The sequence below is a fragment of the Tasmannia lanceolata genome, unplaced genomic scaffold (genome assembly GCF_043159265.1).
Source record: "Tasmannia lanceolata isolate RefF3 unplaced genomic scaffold, GAP_Taslan_0.1 ptg000011l, whole genome shotgun sequence".
Classification (NCBI taxonomy): Eukaryota; Viridiplantae; Streptophyta; class Magnoliopsida; order Canellales; family Winteraceae; genus Tasmannia; species Tasmannia lanceolata.
Genome location: NW_027518688.1, coordinates 5934067 through 5956510, shown reverse-complemented (window position 1 = coordinate 5956510; position 22444 = coordinate 5934067). Strand labels below are relative to the sequence as shown.

The following is a 22444-nucleotide window of genomic DNA, read 5'->3' as shown; positions in this document are numbered from 1 at the left end:
CTCCTCTCTCCTATCATAGGAAGGTATCGTCTAGCCTGACAGTGGAAAGTACTCGGGTCGAGTACCTCTTCTGCGAGGCGCTCGGGCAGGAGCCCTCGGTACTACTGGCGGGCGAGGAGCTGACCTCGCCGGAGAAGTGGACGTCGAGGAAGGCGCCATCACGGGATCTTTCTCCATGCTGCGTGTAACAAGTCTCTCTCTGCCACTGGTGCTGTTGGAACAGGCTCTCTGATCACTGGACCACCTATGGCTGCAACGGCTATAGCCCTGATAGCGGCGTGAAACTCATTGTCCTCATCATAAGGCTCCTCTGCAGGCGCAAGAACCTCACGGCCATCACCTGTCTCCTGATCCTCCTAAAAGAAGGAAAAGGTTCGCATCAGATATTGCATTTAAAAATATCAAAGCAATCTCATCGAAAGGAAAAAAGGAAGGTATAGAAGAATACCTCTCCTAAGGTCAAAGGAACCATCAGCCCAACAGAGGCCCAAGCTCTGTAGTCACCTGGCCGAAAGTGGTCGTTCGGGACGATGAATCCCTCTGTCCGTAAGACCACTTGCTAAGCCTCAGGCAGCCAGTCTATACTCCTCAAACTGCCAGCAGGATCATAGGGGATCCCCTGACTCTTGTGCCCTAGCGGCTGTCGAGCAATCCTATCAGGAAGGTAGATGGCTAGTCCCATGTGGCAAACAAATGCCACCGTCCTCCGAGTAATGCTCCTCGCATAGGCATATGCATCACCCATGATACCTGGATTATCATCCAAGGGTCTCCACCTAACCTTCCAAGTCATGAGCCGTGCATCAAATGCATTGAATATATTTCAAATTAAGAGGATGCAGTACCGAAAATGAAAGCAAATTAAAGTACTCATAGTATCTAGCTGAATCCAGTCTATCGCTCGACGAACCTGATCTGCCGAGTATAGAGGACGTTACCCTGTCTCATCAACTGTCCAGCATCTCTGCGCTGGAAAGAAAAGCCTCGTTGGCTCCCTCAGTACAGGAGCGAGAAGGCTGAAGCACTCGTAAGCCCATGCCTGTTAAAATTCATCAGAAAGCATTTCAATTGCTTAAACAGTTTATAACATAAACAATGAATTATAAAGGAGCAGCTGGAATACTTTCAAAATTAAAGAGAGAAGGGATAGAAGCGTACCGTCCAAATGTACCAGAGACCACACAGAGAGTGTGATCCGTGTCGTGACAAAGCATCCATCTCACGGATCAGATAAGTGTAAGCCGCCCCTCCCCAGCCGTACTCTGCGAGCCTGTCAATGTTGCAGATGAGGCTCAAGAACTCTCTCCGAACAGTATTCCCTATGTTGCTAAATAGGGTGCGGCCCTGATGGCTCATAATGAAGCTCCTCGCCAACTGGCGATAGTAATCATCTCCTGGAACTGTTGGTCTGGCTGACCAGTGATCTGATCGGCTCATCTGGGGACTCGGCAAAGAAGCATGTGAAAGTCTACCATCCTGGTCCAGAGGATCGTGCTCTGGCACTCCTAGAAGCACCCTGACATCTACCTTTGTAACATCGGTCAGCTGATCCCTCCCATCCAGAGTCCTGTCAGTGCAGAAAAGGCTGCAGGAGTCATCATGACTTCCCCAATCGGGAAGTGAAAAGTGTGGGTCGGCTCCCACTATCTCTCGGCGAGAGCAAACACGAAGCCTGTACCCACCCCCTCAGAATCGGTATAGACCAATCTGTCTAAACCCATTCCCTCTATATATGCCTAAGCTCGAGGGTGTAAGACCTCCCATCTAGTCCTGGTGTCTCTCACAGACCCTCTCGTAACCATAACAGGAAGAGCCTGTGTCAAAGGCAACGAGAAACGACTAAAGAGCTATACTACTGAAAGAAGTGCAAGAGCCATATATATATATATATATATATATATATATATATATATATATATATATATATATATATATATATATTCCTAAGTCTAGGAATTATAAAAAGTTGAGTTCAAGAGCGTACCTCTCCGCCGCGAAACAACCGCGAGACGTGTCCAACCGTACTTCTCAGAAGCGTACCCTGGTACCATGGAGCGCGATCCCGCTCCTCATATATATATATATATATATATATTCCTAAGTCTAGGAATTATAAAAAGCTGAGTTCAAGAGCGTACCTCTCCGCCGCGAAACAACCGCGAGACGTGTCCAACCGTACTTCTCAGAAGCGTACCCTGGTACCATGGAGCGCGATCGCGCTCCTCATCTCCTGAGGACTCCCACCCAACGTCTCTCCCCCGAATATGAGGCCGGCGCACCATATTTATTGCAAGCTGAAGAAAACTCAGAAACCTCGCGAAGAACGCGCAGAAAACTCAAAAACCTCAGAGAGAAACCAACTCAACTCGTCAGAAAATGAAGGGAATGAAGGTTGTACGGGTATTTATAACCTGTACAACCCTCCCATTTCCATCCCAGACGAATTACCAATTCGTCTGAGACGAATTTGGGGGAATATTCCCCCAATTTCAGGAATATTCCCCCCAATTCGGTCGTTTGCACCATTTTTCGCCCGTTTTACTCACATTTCGTCTGCGAATTCCACCAATCTTTCAGCTTTGGATTAAACCAACTCTCTGGGCAGTCCCCAGATCTTTCAAGTGTGTTTATCCGGAGTGTTCTCGGCAGAATCAAGTCTTTCGTACTATCGAATAAATCAAGGATTCACACATCCTTCTTTGCAAGGTCCGCGTAGGGAATCCTCTAGGCATCAACGACCTCTCAAGCCTTTGCTTTGGGATTATGGAACTCTTGGAGACAAGCCAGAGCGTCCTAAATCAATCCCGGTGGAATCCTAAGCACCTTTTAAACAAGTCTCGTGCCGCGCCAAATTCAATCTGAAACACATGAGCATCCTAGTTTCTCCCCAGCTGGGTATGCCGATGTCTACCCGTTATTTGAAAATTTCTAAAGGCAATCTTATGCCACTCAAAGCCTCCCTTAACAGAGCAATCCTCCTCACCAGTAGAGTCAAAATTCTACGTCAGGATGTCTCTCACCCAGCGGATCGATCAATCACCTTGCGAAGTCAGGGAATGCCAAAATCCTAATGGTTCGCCTGATAGGAAGCCATATCTAAACATGGGTCAATCAAGATCAATCTCGATTTTTTAGCGGATGTTTACATCCCCTTTAGAATTAATACTTCAATCCATCGACAAGATGTCGACCTTTCCCTCCTGAATTATTCAGATCCCCTGCAGACTTTGCAACTAAATTCCCAAAAGAATTTGCAGCCAAGTCCCCAGCAAAGTTTGTACCTATGTCCACGACAGAATTTGTGACCAAACCAGACATTCAAAAACTAGCAAAAGCCCAATGAGGCATCATCCCTAGCAAGAGTCTTTCGAAATACTTTCAAGCCAGTGTAAATCTGTTTCCACGCGGTATCAAATTTGAGTTAACCCGTTACGATGTGTTAACTCTCCAGGGTAAGTCCTTCTGAACACGGTAGCCCTTTGAAGCCAGTGTAAATTCGTTTTCACTCGGTACTAATCTGAGTTAACCTGTTATGACGTGTTAACTCTCCAAGCTAAGTCCGTCTGAACACGGTAGCCCTTTCAAGCCAGTGTAAATCCGTTTCCACGCGGTATCTAATCTGAGTTAACCTGTTACGACAAGTTAACTCTCCAAGGTAAGTCCGTCTGAACAAGGTAGCCCTTTTAAGCCAGTGTAAATCCGTTTTCAGAAGGTATCTAATCTGAGTTAACCCATTCCAACGCGTTAGATCTCCAGGGTGAACCTGTCTGAACACGGTAGACCTTTTAAATCAGAATCAACCTGTCCTAATACGGTATCTAATCTGAGCTAACCCGTTCAGACGCGTTAGCTCTCCAGCGTAAGCCCGTCTAAACACGGTAGCCCTTCTAAATTAATGTCAACCCGTCCGAACATGGTATTTAATCTGAACTAACCCATTTCAACACGTTAGCTCTCCAGGGTGAACCCGTCTGAACACGGTAGCCCTTCTAAATCAGAGTCAACCCGTCCGAACACGGTATCTAATCCGAGTTAACCCGTTTCGACGCGTTAGCTCTCCAGGGTAAGTCCGTCAGAACACGATAGGCCTTTCAAGCCAGTGTAAATCCATTTCCACGTGGTATCTAATCTGAGTTAACCCGTTATGACGTGTTACCTCTCCAAGGTAAGTCTGTCTGAACACGGTAGTGAAATACTCAAGAGGGGGGGTGAATTGATTTTAACACTAAATTAGTCCTTTTGAAAAATTACCTATGAACCCTAATTGGAATTTTTCTTCACTTAATTAAATATTTGGTTAGTGCAAATATAATTGAAAGCAAAATGAAATGCCAAACCAAAAACAATAATGAAAGTGCAAGACAAGAAAGAACACACCGATGTATAGTGGTTCGGGCAAAGCCCTACTCCACTCTTCTTAAGATCGTCCTTAAGGATTTCCACTATTGGAGACCTCCACGATGCTCGGCTCCGAGGCGGTTACACTTCCAATGGATATTAAATGAGGATGCCCTTACACCTTTACAAAGACTCTCCTTCTCCGCCGAGTTCTAAGCGGTTGCTCTCTTGGGAATTAAAAAAGGAATGCCCTAGCCACCTATACAAGAAGTAAAGATTGAATAGCTTGGCTTCTTCTTGAAAGCTTGATGCTCTTTGTAGATCCTTGATTGCTCTTCAATGATGGTAGTTACAAGTGAAAGCTCTAAGTATCCCAACTCAAGAAATTTGCAAGTGCAAGGCAAGTTTGGGAAGAAAACAAAATATCAAGCACAAATAGATTGCAAGTTTTCTTTGATGCTCAAGTATGTTTTCCAAATGATTAAGAGAGAGGAAAAAATCCTCTAGATGTTGTATTTATAATCTCTCAAGAGAATATGACCGTTTGGGGGTGGAAATATCAAATTTCACAAATTAATTCAAATCCCAACGGCTATATTCTTACTTGTCGCGAGGTTCTCAGAGTTCCGAGAACCATTCTCGGAGCTCCGAGAAATTCTCGAAGTTCCGAGAAAACGGCCAGAAGAACAAAATATTCTACTGGACCATTTCTCGGATATTCTACTGGACCATTTCTCGGAGTTCCGAGAGGACTCTCGGAGTTCCGAGCTCGGAGCTCCGAGAAGCCTAAAAATCTGTATATTTTGATTTTATTTCTTGTTTGATTTTTGGCTTTTGGAACTCAACTGCTATGATAATTATGGAATGTTTATGAGGGTCCCAACATGTTGGTCCACCACATAATCATTCACTAAACCGTTGAAGTTCTTTAAGTGTTGTGTGAAAACAATTTTGAAAAACACTTTGAAAACGTTTTGCCTTGACTTGAAAATCTAAAGAGAAGGGATGTACAATGATACTTATGCAACCTTCAATTCCTCTTTAGCTTTGGTCTTCAATTGATCTTCCATCTTTGTATGCTTGCTTGAGTGATGATGTGAGCTCCACTTAGCTCCTTTGACTCTTGTTGGGTACATCTTCAAGCATGACCATGTTGTGTGTTGGTTTCTTCAATGATCAATCCTATCTTAAACACAACACTTCAAAGCAAATTGATTAGTATTCAAAAACACAATCAATTATGTTTAGAATCATCAAAACAAGATTGGAGAGTAGACCCTTGGGCTTACAGGTAGCCTTTTCAAGCCAGTGTAAATCCATTTCCATGTGGTATCTAATATGAGTTAACCCGTTATGACACATTAACTCTCCAAGGTAAGTTCGTCTGAACACGATAGCCCAAATCCATTTCCACGTGGTATCTAATTCGAGTTAACCCATTATGATGCGTTAGCTTTCCAAGGTAAGTCCGTCTGAACACGGTAGCCCTTTCAAGCTAGTGTAAATATGTTTGCATGCGGTATCTAATCTGAGTTAACCCGTTACGACGCGTTAACTCTCCAAGGTAAGTCCGTCTGAACACGGTATCCTTTTCAAGCCAGTGTAAATCCGTTTCCACGCGGTATCTAATCTGAGTTAACCTATTACGACGCATTAACTCTCCAGGGTAAGTCCATCTAAACACGGTAGCCTTTCAAGCCAGTGTAAATCCACTTTCACGTGGTATCTAATCTGAGTTAACCCGTAATGACGTGTTAGCTCTCCAGGGTAAGTCGGTCCGAACACGGTAGCCCTTTCAAGCTACTGTAAATCCATTTCCACGCGGTATCTAATCTGTGTTAACCCATTATGACGCGTTAACTTTCCAGGGTAAGTCCGTCTGACCACGGTAGCCCTTTCAAGCCAGTGTAAATCGGTTTTCATGCTGTATCTAATCTGAGTTAACCCGTTATGACACATTAGCTTTCTAGGGTAAGTCCATCTGAACACGGTAGCCCTTTCAAAGCTAGTGTAAATCTGTTTCCACACGGTATCTAATCTGAGTTAACCCGTTATGATGCGTTAACTTTCCAGGGTAAGTCTGTCTGAACACGATAGTCCTTTCAAGCCAGTGTAATCCATTTTCATGTGGTATCTAATCTGAGTTAACCTGTTATAATGCGTTAGCTCTCTAGGGTAAGTTCATCTGAACACGATAACCCTTTCAAACCCAGAATCAACCCGTTATCACACGGTATCTAATCTGAGCTAACCCGTTACAACGCGTTAGCTCTCCGGGTTAACCCGTTATCACGCGGTAGCCCTCCAACCCAGTGTAAACCCGTTTCCGCATGGTATCCAATCTAAGATAACCCGTTGCGACGTGTTAGCCTTCAGGGTAAGTCCGTCTGAACACGGGAGCCCTTTCAAACCAATATAAACCCGTAATCACTTGCTTTCCAATCCGAGCCGACCTGTTATAACACGGTAGCTCTCTAGAAAGCTTTTTTTCGTTCTTACGCAGATCACTTTCCGAACCAAAAGTGTTTCGCTCCTGCAATAGTCCTACAAATCAAATCAAAGCCCGAGTAAGTCTGTTTGTCCACGATAGCTTGTCAAAATCAGACACTGTTTAAACACAGTGTCCTATCAAAATCTTGCGTACGATCCGTCTTATCAAGCAACAGGTGTCGCTTTGGCATTTCTGTTATTAGTGTCCACACTAGGTGTCAAAATGACATCTCTAGAGGTCCCTCCCCGAGTCAAGTGTCCTTAACCTGATTCTCGTTGTCCCTCCCGGCTGTTAGCAATGACGTCCATCCCAGGACTCGTTCTGACGGTCGTATCTTCGAAATCCCAAAAACCGTCTACGAGAGGTTTCCACTCGATAACCTGACAACAAGACTCCTCGGTGAAGGTTGTACACCTGAGGATCCGATGTGAATCTTGCAAGCTTATTATTAGTCTCCATTGACAAAATTTTGCTGTCTCCTTACTTTAGCATTCAGGTGCCTTGCACCCTCTACCAAAGAGGGGCATTTGTAGACACCCAATTTTGTCAAGGATGTATTAGTGATAGGTGATGCGAGGAAGAACCTTATGAGGAGTTCCAGAGCAACAATCGTGTTTCTCTCAATCTCTCTTTAGGGTACCTAATGATGTTTTCAACCATCGAAAGCCTGTTTTAACACAATACCCGCCTTTTTTTGGCAAACCAAAAGCCTGTTTACACAGCACCCGTCTTTTATGGTGTAAACCGGTAAGTCTGTCTGCATACAACACTCCCAATCAGTAGGTTAACCTAGGGTCTGAAACTCTCTTTTTAGCACCCAAAAGACACCCTCTCTTGAAAGCATCGGATTTCTGGCTCATTGGAAAGCCCTGAATATAAGGAATCCAATGAACCTGACCGAGTACAAATCGGAGTCCAATCGAAAGAGATATGGACGATCGAACGTATCGATAAGAGACAAAAACCACCTCCACCATAAGCCTGTTTAAACATAGCAAATGGCCTTTTTAGCTAACCCAAAGCCTGTCTACATAGCGCCTGCTATTTACAGCATAAACGGGTAAGCCCGTCTGCACACGGCATTCCCAATCAGTAGGTTAAATTTGGGCCCGAAACTCTCTTTTGGCACCCAAACGACACCCTGTCTCTTGGAAGCACTCGATATCTGGTTCATTGGAAAGCCCTGAACACAAGGAATCCAACAGACCTGGTCACATGCGAATCGCAGTCCAATCAGAAGAGATATGGACGACCGAAAGTACCGATAAGAGAAGAAAACACTACAAAACAAAACAGAGAAGAGACGAACTATCGCGGGAACCGGGGACGACATCATCCACCTTTATGGGGATGAAGTCATCCCAGAATTCCTCCCACACAAATTCTGGTTCGAACCAGATATTTTTTACCCCTCTGTCAAGCCCCTCTATATGCCTTTTACTAATTCCAGCAGTTTACGGCTTTCTGCATAAGTAAGGTACGAGATTGAGATGTCATAACAGTCGTTCCGCTACAGCCGATACATTATGGAATAAATTCCTCCGACTTGCTCTTTACTTTCTACAATTTACAGCTTTCTGCACAGTAAGGTAAGAGGGGGTGACATCATAGGATCTCAGGCGCACAAATTGCCCCCTGAACTTACGATATAAACCCCTCTGCTTTACTTTTACTTTATGTACAGTCATTTTTTGTTTGATTCAAGTTAACCTGATCGTGAGTAGTTGCGAGTTCCCACAGGGAGCCGTATACAACTTACAATCGGTCAAGTTAACTATCGCTTATTTTTTATTTCTTTTGTAAATCCACTTCATTTACATTCAGAATTAAGCATAATCTAACAAGAGAAATAAGATCAAATCCTTTTATTTTAAATCCTTCTAATGCCAATCTAAGTTAAGAGACCGGATTAAGCCGGGCAAGAGGGGTGCTTAATACATTCCCCAATTGTAACCACAACCCTTACCTGGATATTTGTAAGGACCATGCCTTAAGCAAACAGAGCAAAATATAAAGTTCTAGGCCCAGAGCGAAGGAACCCCTGATTACTATCCTTCCAATGAAATTCGAGTCGTTAATCATTTCCTTGGAAGAATAGACACGAGTCCTAGGCCCTAACCTAGGTGGTGACTATGAGTTTCTCAAAACTTGAGAAGCTAAGAGTACGGTCCCGAGTCCGCAAGCAGCGCAGATCAAATAATACCCCCTATGTAAAACCCGATTGTGGTGATCCCTTGTCGTCCTGCGCAAACACGGAAAAAAACCGGCTCCCACATATGCCAAAGCAGAAGCCGATCTTATTTCTTGACTAGAGTAAACTGTTAGATTCCTACAAGGATAAGGAGAATATGCATGATATATTGGTCACATGCCAAAGCAGAAGCCATTGTAGATTGCTTAGTTTTCGCAGGCGGTGGGTATAATTTAACCAAGCAAAGGGTATTGACACCCAAAGGACATACATACTGCAATGCTTGGAAGCCGAACTTAAATCAGATCTCATAGGATTAGATAAATTCACTTATTCAAAGTTCTTGAAGAAGTTTCCGATGCTCATTGGAGAAATTATACATTTCTCTTGATTCATGAGGTTGAGAGACCCGTGAATGAGAAGTGTAATGGGCAGTTCCATCGTAGATCAAAATCCCAAATCCGATGTACATGTCATGAAATTAACTAAAAATGTAGTTTTGCTAATTATGCCTCTTTCCTTTGCGTGTAGATATCATGGCTTCATTTAACCCATTAGCTAAGATCTTGGACGAAAATAAGAAAAGTGCCTTCCAAGCAGAGGGTTATGGACCCTCAGCACCTAAGTCGAAAGGTAAAGCAAAGGGAAGAGCAAAAGTTTAAGGCTCTAAGAAGAACATGCTAGTAGTAAAGAACAAGAAGAATTTTAAAAAGAAGAAGTCAACCAAGGGCAACGACATTTGCTTCCATTGTGGAAAGACTGAACCTTGGAAGCGAAACTGCAGGAGCTATCTAGCTGCCAAGCAGGCCAAGCAGGGCAACAAGCCTACCTCAGGCATGTTGCAAGTGTTTGTTGTTGAAACCAATATGATTGGTCCTGTATTTTCCTAGTGTGTTGACACAGGAAAATATTTTGCATGGGTTCAGAAAAATCAAAAGGTTGACTGAGGGCGAGCTCACCCTACAGGTTGGAACTGAAGCAACAGTTGCCGTCCAAGCTGTAGAAGATTACGTTTTGACATTCTCAGGCGGTTATCTAATATTAAAGGATTGTCTCTATGTACCTTCAATAAGAAGGAATTTAATTTCAGTTTCAAAATTATTTGATGTTGGATAATCTACTAGTTTTAATAAAAGTTCTATTTTTATCAAAAAGGGAAATTCCTTAATTGTAGAAGGTACAATGAGTCATGGCCTATACTTAATAAACGCTTTAGAGAATGTGAGCAAAGTTGAGAATATTTCGAGTATTGATGTTTCAAACCTCAAAAGGGCAAGGGACACGGTAATTCCAACACATCTTTGGCATCTTCGATTAAGTCATATTGGCCAAGAGCGGATCACAAGGTTAGTGAAAGATGGTCCATTGGATTCAATCCAAGTGGAACCCTTTCCAACTTGTGAGCCATGTCTCCAAGGCAAAATGACCAAAATTCCCTTCAAGGGTAAGAGTGGAAGAAGCGAAAGTGTATTAGAATTGATACATACAGATGTATGTGGTCCGCTTTCCCATCCTGCGAGAGGAGGGTTTGTCTACTTCGTGACTTTCACGGATGACTATTCAAGGTACAACTACCTGTACCTAATGCGACGTAAGTCTGAGACCTTTAAAAAGTTCAAAGAGTTCAAGAATGAAGTAGAAAACCAGCTAAACAAGAAGATTAAGACACTTCGCTCTGATAGGGGAGAAGAGTACCTCTCAGATGAGTTTAAGGACTACTTAAAAGAAAACGAAATAGTTTTTCAATGGACTCCACCTGCAACACTAGAGTTGAACGGTGTGTCAGAGAGGAGAAATCGAACACTGTTAGACATGGTTCAATCTATGATGAGCTTTGCACAAGCACCTTTGTTTCTATGGGGATACGCCCTAGAAATGGCACTCTACATCCTTAATAGAGTACCAACTAAATCAGTACCAAGGACTCCATATGAGATATGGACGGGCAAAAAACCCACATTGAATCATATGTCCTGCCCAAGTTAAAAAGATAGGTGTTGAAAAGTTGGAGGCACGAACCAATAGATGTCTCTTTATTAGTTATCCTAAGAAAACAAAGGGTTACATGTTTTATCACCCTGGTAAGCAAAATTGTTTTGTGAGCCGGAATGCCGCATTCTGAGAAGAAGAGTTCATTCAAGATGCGAGCGGAAATGATAGGATTGCCTTAGAAGAGCAACCCAAAAATCCAATAGAGAGATATAAGGAAATTGAGCAAGTACCCACTAAACCTATTCCAACACTCCGACGTAGTAGTAGGGAGGTCAGACAACCCGATAGACTTGTCTACTTGGGTGAAGTAAATACAGAAGATACAGATCTCCTTAACTACAAAGGGGCGATGTTAGACATCGATGCAGGAAAATGGATGGACGCTATGAAATTCAAAATGGACTCTATGTATTCCAATAAGGTCTGGACTCTCGTTGATCCACCTGAGGGTATTAAACCCATTGGATGCAAAAGGATCTTCAAGAGGAAGAAGGGCCCTGATGGAAAGGTGGAGACCTATAAGGCTAGGCTATTGGCGAAGGGATATAGTCAAAAGGCTGGTATTGACTATGAGAAAGCATTTTCACCAGTAGCCATGCTAAAGTCCATTAGGATTTTACTAGCTATCTCTGCACATTATGATTACAAAATCTGACAGATGGACGTCAAAACCGCCTTCTTGAATGGAAACATTCAGGAAGATATTTAAATGGTCCAGCCGGAGGGTTTTGAGGCTGCTGAAGAGGGTAATCAAAAGGTGTGCAAGTTGAAGAGATCCATTTATGGATTGAAGCAAGCTTCCTGTAGTTGGAACCTTTGTTTTGAACAAGCAGTCAAAGAGTTTGGCTTCTGTCAAAACATAGACGAGGCTTGTGTTTGCAAGAAGGTTAGTGGGAGCGCGGTTATGTTCTTAATTCTTTATGTAGATGACATCCTACTCATTCGGAATGATGTAGGAATGCTATAAAGTACAAAGTTGTGGCTTTCAAGCATGTTTGCTATGAAAGATCTGGGAGAAGCTTCATACATTCTAGGACTTAAATTGTTTAGGGACCGTAAGAATAGGAAGCTTGGGGTATCACAAGAAACTTACATAGATAAGATATTGGCAAGGTACAACATGGTAAATTCCAAGAAGGAATTAGTTCCTTTCAGGCATGGAATCAGATTATCCAAGAAGATGTCTCCCAAGCACCTGAGGATAAGCAGGTTATGAACGACATTCCCTACGCTTCGGCTATGGGAAGTCTTATCTATGCTATGTTATGTACAAGGCCAGATATCTGTCACTCTGTAAGTGTTGTCAGCAAATATCAGTCGGACCCAGGATTAGACCATTGGATAGCAGTTAAACATATTTTCAAGTATCTTAGGAGAACTAAACATTATTGTTTAGTTTACGGTGTAGACGAGTTGGTCGTTTCTAGTTTTACCGACGCAGACTTTCAGACTAATGTTGATGACATGAAATTATCATCTGATTTTGTGTTCACCTTAGCAAATGGGGCAGTGTCATGGAGAAGTTGCAAGCAAGACAGTACGATAGATTCCACATCTGAGGCTGAGTACATCGCTGCGAGTGAAGCAGCGAAAGAGGCAGTATGGCTGCGAAAGTTTCTCGACAACCTTGGAGTCGTGCCCTCTGTTGAGAGACCCATTACGTTGTACTATGATAACAGTGGAGCGATTGCTCTAGTAAAGGAACCATAGTTTCATCAGAAGTCCAAGCATGTGCTTCGACAGCATCATGTGATACGGGAAATCATTGACAGAGGAGATGTGGCTATTGCAAAGGTTGCCTCAGCGGATAATGTGGCGGACTCTTTTACCAAACCCCTTAGTTGAAAGGTGTTTGACCGACATGTTGAGGGGATGGGTCTAATATATATGCATAAGTGGATTTGAGGGCAAGTGGGAGACTATTAGAGTAGGTGCCCTAATATAAAATATATTTCACATGTTAATCAATAAAAGTTTCTTTTCATGATAATTAATGGGTAACTATAAGTTAAATATGTGTGACATGCTACTTGTTTTTGTCACATATTTGCCCTAAGGTAGCAAAGTAGGAAACCCATGCTCATGGATTCACAGATCCTAGGGAGCAAGGAGATATGGGATTCCGGTTCTTTGTAGACCTTAATAGTTCCTAGTTGGGGTCGAGGTTGGACACCTCTTCCTGTATACAACTAGCATCTATCTTGTCGACATGCATGTGATGTGGAGTGACTTATCTTAATCACTTGGGCAGTAGACCCTAAGCAAGATAGAATAGATATGACAATGAGATTGCATATTGAATGGGATAATATCAAAATAGCTTATGGACAGAAGATAGTTGAGCTATTCTACCAAACAGGACCATTTACATGTCCTTTGACCTGAGGGGTCATATTAGTCTGTTGGCGAGTCTCGCATGCTTTGTTTATCTAACTGTGATTCTCTTGGAGTCACTAGAGGGTAGTACTGGAGTGTTGAACAAACCTTCGAGGTCAATAGTGATACCCGACATGAAATTCTCCACCTATTTTATAGGATAACATCTATGGTTTTGGTCAGAGCAGTAGGCCTAGAAAACTGCCTAGCTAGGTGGATCTGATAAAGTGTATATCAAAAAGGATTTCACAAAAATAAGTTTTGAAATGTTTTAACAAATGCATTTGCGGGCCAACACTGCTTGACTAAAAGGTATACCGTGAGTGAGCCCAGGGGTAACTAATGTCCACCCCCGTAGGACTCAACTCGGTAGATGTGGACTTAGAGAAAGGAGTTGCACATTTGATGTAATTAGAGGTATGATGATTTGACGGTTATCTTCAAGGTTACGTTTCGATGGAGGCCACTGACTCAATGTGATTGTAGCATTGGCTACGGAGCAATAATCACAATGTGGCCCACTTGTGGGTTCTGCAGGATCTACCTATGAATCCCTGCTACGATCCCACTCACTACTCGATTGACCTATTATTATCTATTAGATAGAGATCCCGCATTTATTTAGTTGCATACACGAACTAGTTTCGTGGCATTGGATGCATTGAAAGGATATATACAATGTATATAGTGTATATGCACTATGGGAGAAATTGGGAATACTAAAATGGTTAAGTATAAAACATAAGGGTATTTTAGAAATTATAGAAAAATATGGACGGATCTTTTTATCCCATTAGATGGGAGGAAATATGTTTATTTAATTAAAAGAATTAAATAAATAATTGTCAGTTTAACTTATAGACTGATTTTACTAAAACAATTGTAACGTACTCATATATGGTAAAAAATTAAAGTGTAAGTACTCGTTTCGAAGGATTTTGAAAGATCTACATCTTTGTAGTTTATGATTGTTTCTAATTCGGCAATTTACTTATCCAAAAATGAGGTTGAAATTTGACCTATAGGCTTATAGCGGGAATGTTGAAAAATGAAACAATGTGTGAGACATTTTTGGGATTGTTTTTATCAAATAAAGCAACCACGTTTTTACTTGGAAAAAACTCAATTTAGGGATTCGTAAAAGTCCAAGAATTTCTAAAAACACTGCCACATTGTTTGGTTTCTATTTTGAAAAAGCTAACTAGCTTGTTTCCAAATTGGAGCTTTCTAATTGTGGCTAGTTTTCATGTTTCGTGAGATTTCTCTAAAAGCTTTGGGTTGTGTATATGAAAATTGAGAACTCTATAAATACAATACAAAGGAATAGAGTTTGAAAGAGCTCTTTCATAATTACATGTATTGGAAATTGGTAGAGACATTCCAAAGTCTTTCTCTTCTTCTTCAATTCCATCAACTAGTTTTGTCTTTTCTAAATCAAAGACAAACATCCAATAAAGCTCCATTGATCTAAATACATATTCCCACATTATAATCTTATTTAGATCAGGTTATAAAGTAAACAAAGATTTGTTTACAAGATCCGTTGTGCAAAGAAAGGAATCCATCGGTTCTACTTGTGGTTTTGCATTGATTAGATCGTTGGTGGATTTTCGAGGAGTAGATTGCGCAGACATTTTTCTTCTCATCAGCAAAATATGGTATTTATATTTATGTTTATTAAATCTCATTAAAATTAATTAGTCCCTAGGAATCTTGGGTTAGAGCAAAATTTATGTTCACCACGGTTTATTCTTCCGCAAAAGTGTAGCGATTTTGCTCGGGGTTTTACAACCAATCTAACACTTGTATAATATCCCCATTTTTAACTTTAGCTCTTGGGCTTTTGGTCCGCTCTTCAATGCCATTTCTAAGTGGATCGCTTGGTTAGGAAACCTCTCATCCGGAGACATATTTTGGAAGATGGATGGGTACGCATCCGCTGCCTTGACAACCCACAAATCCAACTATGTCAAAATTCTGGCCTTAGAAGAAACTTCTTTCTATATCCCAGATTGCATTAGGCTCCAGTATGGGGCCAGACAGGAAGTTTGTCTCCCCCTTTATTAGTTCTCCCCTCCAGAAGGATTTACCCAGTGGATGGCAAGTAAGATTGCCTCCAAATGGAAAAGGAGAAATATCATCCCTCTACTCAGCATTTCTTCATCCGAGGAAATGAAGTGTCGCCCGAATATTACCTTGCTTTACAGAGAGAAGTCGTTGGCAGGATGTTAACTCTCGGTCGCTGTTCAACCTACGTCAAAGATAGAGAACGTCATTTTTCTTTTCTTTTACCTGTTTTTGCTTTGTAAATAGCCTGTTAAAGGCCTCTGTGTAGAAGAGAAAGGAAATGTGAATAAATAAAAAGTATGTGCATAGGTATTTTATCTATCTTTTTATTTGTCGGAAAGTTTCCTTGTTATCTTTTATATGAAACAGACCATGTTTGCAGAAATGATGTCCAAATGGATTCGAAGTTATGGCGAGCCAAGAAGTTGTTACCTTGCTACTTATGGTTCAGTCATCTCACAGAGCATGAGAAAACCTTCCCCCTGTATGATTCTATCCCAATAGATTGGAACCTCCTCAAAACCGCTACAAAATGCTGGGATTCCCGATACCATGTCTTTTGTTTTGGTCTTCAGGAAGTGTGTCCCACTTTCGAGGAATGTTGTACTCTTTTGCAGTACTTGCAAAATGGACCCATCATTCGTCCCGAAATTAGGTATGGAATCAACAGACCCATGTGTCTTCGACTGGTTTGCGTAATAAGACACGACTCAGAGGATTTCGTATCCTCATATGGCCTTTACTTAGATAGGATCATTGATACCTATGCCCTAGAGGGAGACTTAGAGGACCTGACGTTCCAGCAATGTCGTCATGAGGCATATATACTTTGTGTATACACCAAATTCCTTATGTGTCAAGAGGATAACATAGTTACCCTTGCCTTCTCAGTGTTGTGGACCAGTTGTTGTTAGATGCCAACCCGATACCTACTATACTCGCTGAAACTTTCAGAGGATTAGACCGTGTCTCTAAATACCCTCACTTTCCCTTTTCAGGATGCCCAACCCTTCTCTACATTTGGTTGTGTCTAAAGCTTTGCATCGCGGTCCCTCGTCCCCGGACTACCCCTTTCATCTCGAACTTTGGGTCATGAAAACCACAAGTTCGTTTTCATAGTGTACCTGAGTGGGGTGACTGGTTAGAAACCCGTGGGCAGTTACGATATCGCTTGGAGGGCTCCGGGTTCTAACTCTTTCACCATGAAAACCGCCAGAACTGCATATGTCTATATCCTTGGTCTAGAGAACACGTCCTTCTACATTCCTCACCAGATCATGTGTCAGTTCGGAGGAAAACAACAACTATGGGAACCTCTCTTGCATTTTTATCCGCCAAGAGAAATTAGCTCAAATCTCGGTAGAACTCTCTACTCAGCATGGGAAAACCGCATAGTAGTCCCCATGCACGACATCTATATTCCAAGTGGAGATAGGATACATCCAGACTGCTACTCTGCGCTCCTTGCACGCATCCCGCCAGATGAAGAGCCCCTAGAAGTCGATTAGCTCCATGCTACCTTCCGTTCAACTCAAGACTGCCAGGCTATCGACTATTTATGTACAGAAAATAACAAGTTTCTTTCCTTTTTTGCTAAAGTCTTGTAAAAATAGTGTTAAAAGTCAGGCTAGCACAGGCCTTGTTGTACAAAATGTAAAATATTGGTCAGACATATAAATGAAATAAAGGTTTTGTTTGTACTCGTCCAATGGCTTGCAAAATTCTTCTTCCTTGCATGGATAAAATCTAAAACTAGTATATCTTCACATCTGCAGGAAGACAATAGTTTCAAGTGTAAAATTCTTTTTTACACTTGAAACTATTGCACCCAAGAAGTCAAAAGCCTGGGTCCGTACCCAAGCTCGTTTAGAAAGACCCTTAGATCTACCTAGCCCTTCAATTCCTACTCCTTCGGTAGAAATTTCAGGACCATCTAGTCCTTCAACTCCGGTCGCCATCATGACAAAGAACCTATGGACCAGCCTCATGTTATCCATGAACTGCAACATGCAGTAGCTAAACTTACTCATAATCTCCGCCAACTGTCAGAAGAAAACACCATGTTGAGATCACCTCCTCAGGTCATTGTGGTACCCACTATACCTCAACAACCAACTCCTCCTATTCAGGAAACCATACCCGTTCAGCCCACTAACCAGTCTACAGCTCAGACTTCAGACCCGTTCTTGGGAGAACAATATGCAGATGAGAATCATCCTTTTTCCCAAATTCTGAAACAATGGGAAGATAAGTTTGCCAAGGTCATTTAGGACCTCAAAGTTATCAAGATTCAAGGATCAACATGACTCTCTTTTCAAGACGTCTCATTGTTTCCAGATGTACAGCTCTTGGCCAGCTTCTAATGGCATGACATCAGCAAGTATGACGGGACCAAATGTCCTCGTAACCATCTTGCAGTATTTGAAAGCATGTTGCAATCACAGGGTCTGTCACTAGAATAGGTCGCCCTCGTCTTTCTGATGTCTTTGAAAGGTGTAGCACAGAAATGGCTTCTGAGTCTGCCTGAATTGCCGACTATGGGTTGGGAGTGCATTATGAATGAGTTCATCAAGCAGTTTTCTTTGGAAGACGGTATTGAAACCTCCTGCCGAGATCTTCAGACCACCAGGCAAGAACCCTTGGAGGCCTTCTCCGATTTTGTATAGCGTTTGGCATCATAAGACGGCTCAAATGCTCAAGCGACTCACCGAGGAAGAGCAGATCGACATGATGCAGCAGAATCTGACCTTGTCCTTCCAGCATCCCATGGCCATTCAGAGTTTCACCAACCTCAAACACTTCATAGATACTGGCAACAAGATTGAGGACTCTATGGCTCATGGTTGGCTCAGTAAAGCCTCCTCCGAATCTAGAAATGCTCAGCCAAAAAAGCTTCACGTGTCTAAGGAAGTCAATGAAACAAAGTCGTTCCAGAAACCTCTGAACCTTTAGTCGTTTGGCAGCAGAACAATGCACCTCCGGGACCTGCCATTATGAACAAGCCACCCAAGGAATTCACTCCCTTACCATCCAACCTCACCACCATTATGAAATTACTTCTCCAAGTAAAGAAAATATTTCTACTTGCACCTCATCCAACTCCAAATCCTCTGCCAAGAAATTGGAACAACAGAGAGTACTGTGAGTACCATCAAAGCAGAGGACACCAAACAGATAGGTGTCTCACTCTGAAAGATGCTATCCAAGACCTTCTTGAAAAGAAGCAATTCATTCTCTCTTCTGGACCAAATATCAATACCAACCCTCTTCCGAATCATAACCCGTTTTCGTCCACTACAAATGCCATCTTCACCGAACCTCTGCAGATCAATTTCTCGTCCTTAATTTGTACTATCGAACCCTATCCGTGGGGTAGCGATAACAACAATTACATACGAGAAAGCGGGGAATAGGAACCCTATCCCCTTGCCATCAGTGCAGACCTCGATGAAGAACCTTATATTCTTGACCTAGAAGGGGCTGGAATAGATGAAACTCCGTTTGTCCTTTCGCTAGAAGATTGCAAAATCAACGATCCTGGAACTTCAGAAGTAGGACATCTTACTAGGGGTGGTAGGAGCTACAAACCCCCATAACTCAGGTCAGACGAGCAGATCGACTTTGTCAAACAGAAGGTCGTTACTATAGAGGTTGATCAGGAGGATCTGAACATCATCAGGCAGCTCCGTAAGACTCAAGCAGACATCTCACTATGGGGATTACCATGGTATCCCTTAAACACATAGAGGTTCTCCTCAAAAGTTTGCAGACTTCCCAAGTGTCGAAGGACACTACACCCGAGCAGCTTACGAATCTAGTTGCAGCAGTCAGAGCCTCTACAACCCTATCATTCTCAGATCAAGATCTGACCCCTGAAGGAAAGAATCACTCAAGCCTCTCCTTGTTACTATTTTATGTAATCAGAAGAAGGTACCTGTCGTACTCGTGGACATTGGTTCTGCTTTGGACATCTGCCCACTAAGCATGGCCACAGCTATCGGATTCAGTCCCAGTGACTTCACCCCGTCTGATCAAGGCATCATGGCCTAGGATAACTCCCTACGAGATGTAGTCGGAACTCTCTCTACTGCCATCTTCATGGCTTGTGAAACTTTTGATGTTGAATTCCAAGTGCTTGACATCAAGTCCTCATTCAATCTATTTTTAAGATGACCCTAGCTTCACAAATTGGGAGCTGTACCCAGTTCTCTACATCAGAAGCTCAAATTCATGAAAGGTAATAGAGTTATCACTGTCCGAGGCGACAAAGACTTAGAAGTAGGCACCATTTTGTCAGATCCTCATGGGAAATTAGCAGCAAATAGCGTCTACCTCAACGGTTTCCATATCGATGTTACCAATATCAGTTGACAACAAGCCAAGAAGGAATTAGTTCCACTCCCTCACGATATCAACCCTGTTGTATCCACCGTGCATAAGATCAACGGATACATCCCAAGAATGGGGTAGGGCGATATCAGCAAGGAGTAGTCCAACTCGATGATCTTCATTTCCCTTACAATGTCGGGACAGCCGGTCTCGGCTATCGCAACACGCATCGGGTGGAATAAGATATGTATCGCAGTCTAACCCGAAAGAGGTTATACAGAGAAGCTGGAGAGGTCATGCCAATGCAAGACATCAAGCTGACCCTCAATGATCAATTCTGCAAGAAAGGAGAAGACTTCCCCTACTATGGCTTCCTAGAATGGTCCACACATCCTATCACTGGAGAAATGGTTCCTGGGTTTCAAATCTTCTTTGCTACGGGTTGGCCAGGTGAAGAAGATAATATATGGTGAAGAAAGCAGTACGGACGTGTAGAAACTTTGAAGTTTGATTGGGCAGATTACCTTAAACTGGTACTAATGCGATCAATGTTCCACGAAGACCTTTTGATAGTTAAATGATCAGGAAATCCATTCCAACGTTCTCCCCTCAGAGTATGATTACCAAGGCTGGTAACTCATAACTCTCCAACTTGACAGATAGTTTTGTCCCACTCCTCACTGCAGCTATCCCTTCGGATATAGACTTCTTGTCCTCTGAGTCAGACTCCCTTTCAGATTCTGACTCGTCTTCTAAAAGTATATCAAATATAACTGAGCATGAGGAAGGTGCATTAGTCAGTTCTTCCGATGTATCTTGCGAATCAATTAAAGAATTTTCTCTGTACTCGCCTTTGTCTCTCGATGCTTTTGAAACTAATGCTTTAAATAACATCGAACAAACCTCCTCAGATGAGGATACAGACAAAACTTCCCTCGAAATTAAAAACTTAATCTGGGAGCAACGTCGAGCAAAACCATTAGAATATGAGTTTAAGACTATTAACATAGGCACTGAATTCCTGCTTCAAGAGATAAAGATTGGCAAAACCTTATCCCCTGAAGAGCGTGCGGAACTAATCAAATTGTTGAAAGAATTCAAAGAAGTCTTTGCCTGGTCATACAAAGACATGCCAGGATTAAGTGAGGAAATTGTCCAGCATCATATCCCTCTCTACCCAGAAGCTAAGCCGAAGAAGCAGAAGCTCAGAAGGATGAAGCCTGAGTGACTCCTCAAGATCAAGGATGAAGTGATGAACCAACTAAAAGCAGGTTTTCTAGAGGTTGTCACATATCCGGAGTGGTTGGCAAACATCGTTATAGTACCTAAGAAGGACGGAAGAGTACTGTGTTGCGTCGATTTTAGAGATCTAAAGAAAGCCAGTCTGAAGGATGACTTTCCTTTGCCACACATTGACATCCTCGTCGATAACACGGCCAGTCATGCTTTGCTCTCATTCATGGATGGCTTTTCTGGATACAGACAGATAAAGATGGCTCAAAAGGACAAGACCAAGACAGCGTTTACTACACAGTGGGGAACCTACTGCTACAGGGTGATGCCATTCGGTCTCAAGAATGCTGGTGCGACTTATCAAAGGGCTGCAACTACCCTCTTACATGACATGATTCACAAGGAAGTAGAGGTATACGTTGATAACATGATTGTCAAGGCCAAAGATAGGTTAGATCATATCCAAACCTTGAGAAGATTCTTTGAAAGAATCGCGAAATACAAGCTTCGGCTTAATCCAAATAAGTGTGTTTTCAAAGTTGTCTCCGAAAAATTGCTAGGCTTCTTGGTCAGCCACAGAGGAATTGAGGTAAACCCTGCCAATGTCAAGGCCATTCAGGAGATGCCATCTCCTCAAACAAAATAAATAAATAAGAGGATTCTTGGAAAAAGTTCAGTACTTAAGCTGTTTCGTAACACAGCTTACCAGTACATGCGAACCAATCTTAAAGCTTCTGAAGAAAAATGCTTCTAAGTAGTGGAACCCCAAATGTCAGTTAGCTTTTGAGAAAATCAAAGAATGTCTGTCATCAGCACCAGTGTTATCACCAGCAGTCACCGGACGACCATTCCTTATGTATCTTTCCAACACGGACACATCTCTCGGATGTATGTTGGCACAAGAAGATCCAGAATCAAGGAAAGAAATGCCAGTTAATTATCTCAGCAAGAAAATGTTGGAATATGAACTGAATTACACTCAGTTAGAGAAAACTTGTCTAGCATTAGTGTGGGCCACCCGAAGGCTAAGGCACTATTTGCTATCATAGAGGACCTTCCTCATATCTCGTATGGATCCAATGAAGTATCTGTTTGAGAAACCAGCCTTGATTGGTAGAACCGCTCGTTGGTTGTTGTTATTGTAAGAATTTGACATCACATATGTCACCTAGAAGTCTGTCCAAGGTAGAATCATCACAGAACAGTTAGCTGATGCACCTACTGAAGATATGGAGCTAAGCCGTGAATTTCCAGATGAAGGGATCATGACGATATAGAGCTGAGCCGTAAATCAACTCTGTTTTATTCTTAAACAAAAGACTTTCACATTTTAATTATGCAAAACAGAAATGTTACCATACATTAGTCTAGGTAAAATTTAATCCAAGGTACTGAAAACAGAAGATGCAAATACTGAAATCAACTAA

At 42.3% G+C, this 22444-nt stretch overlaps 1 pseudogene; it reads left to right on the top strand.

The window, feature by feature from the left end:
- Window positions 1–11721: 11721 nt before the first annotated feature.
- On the top strand, window positions 11722–12722 carry LOC143885826 (secreted RxLR effector protein 161 pseudogene; annotated as a pseudogene).
- The last annotated feature ends 9722 nt before the right edge of the window (window positions 12723–22444 follow it).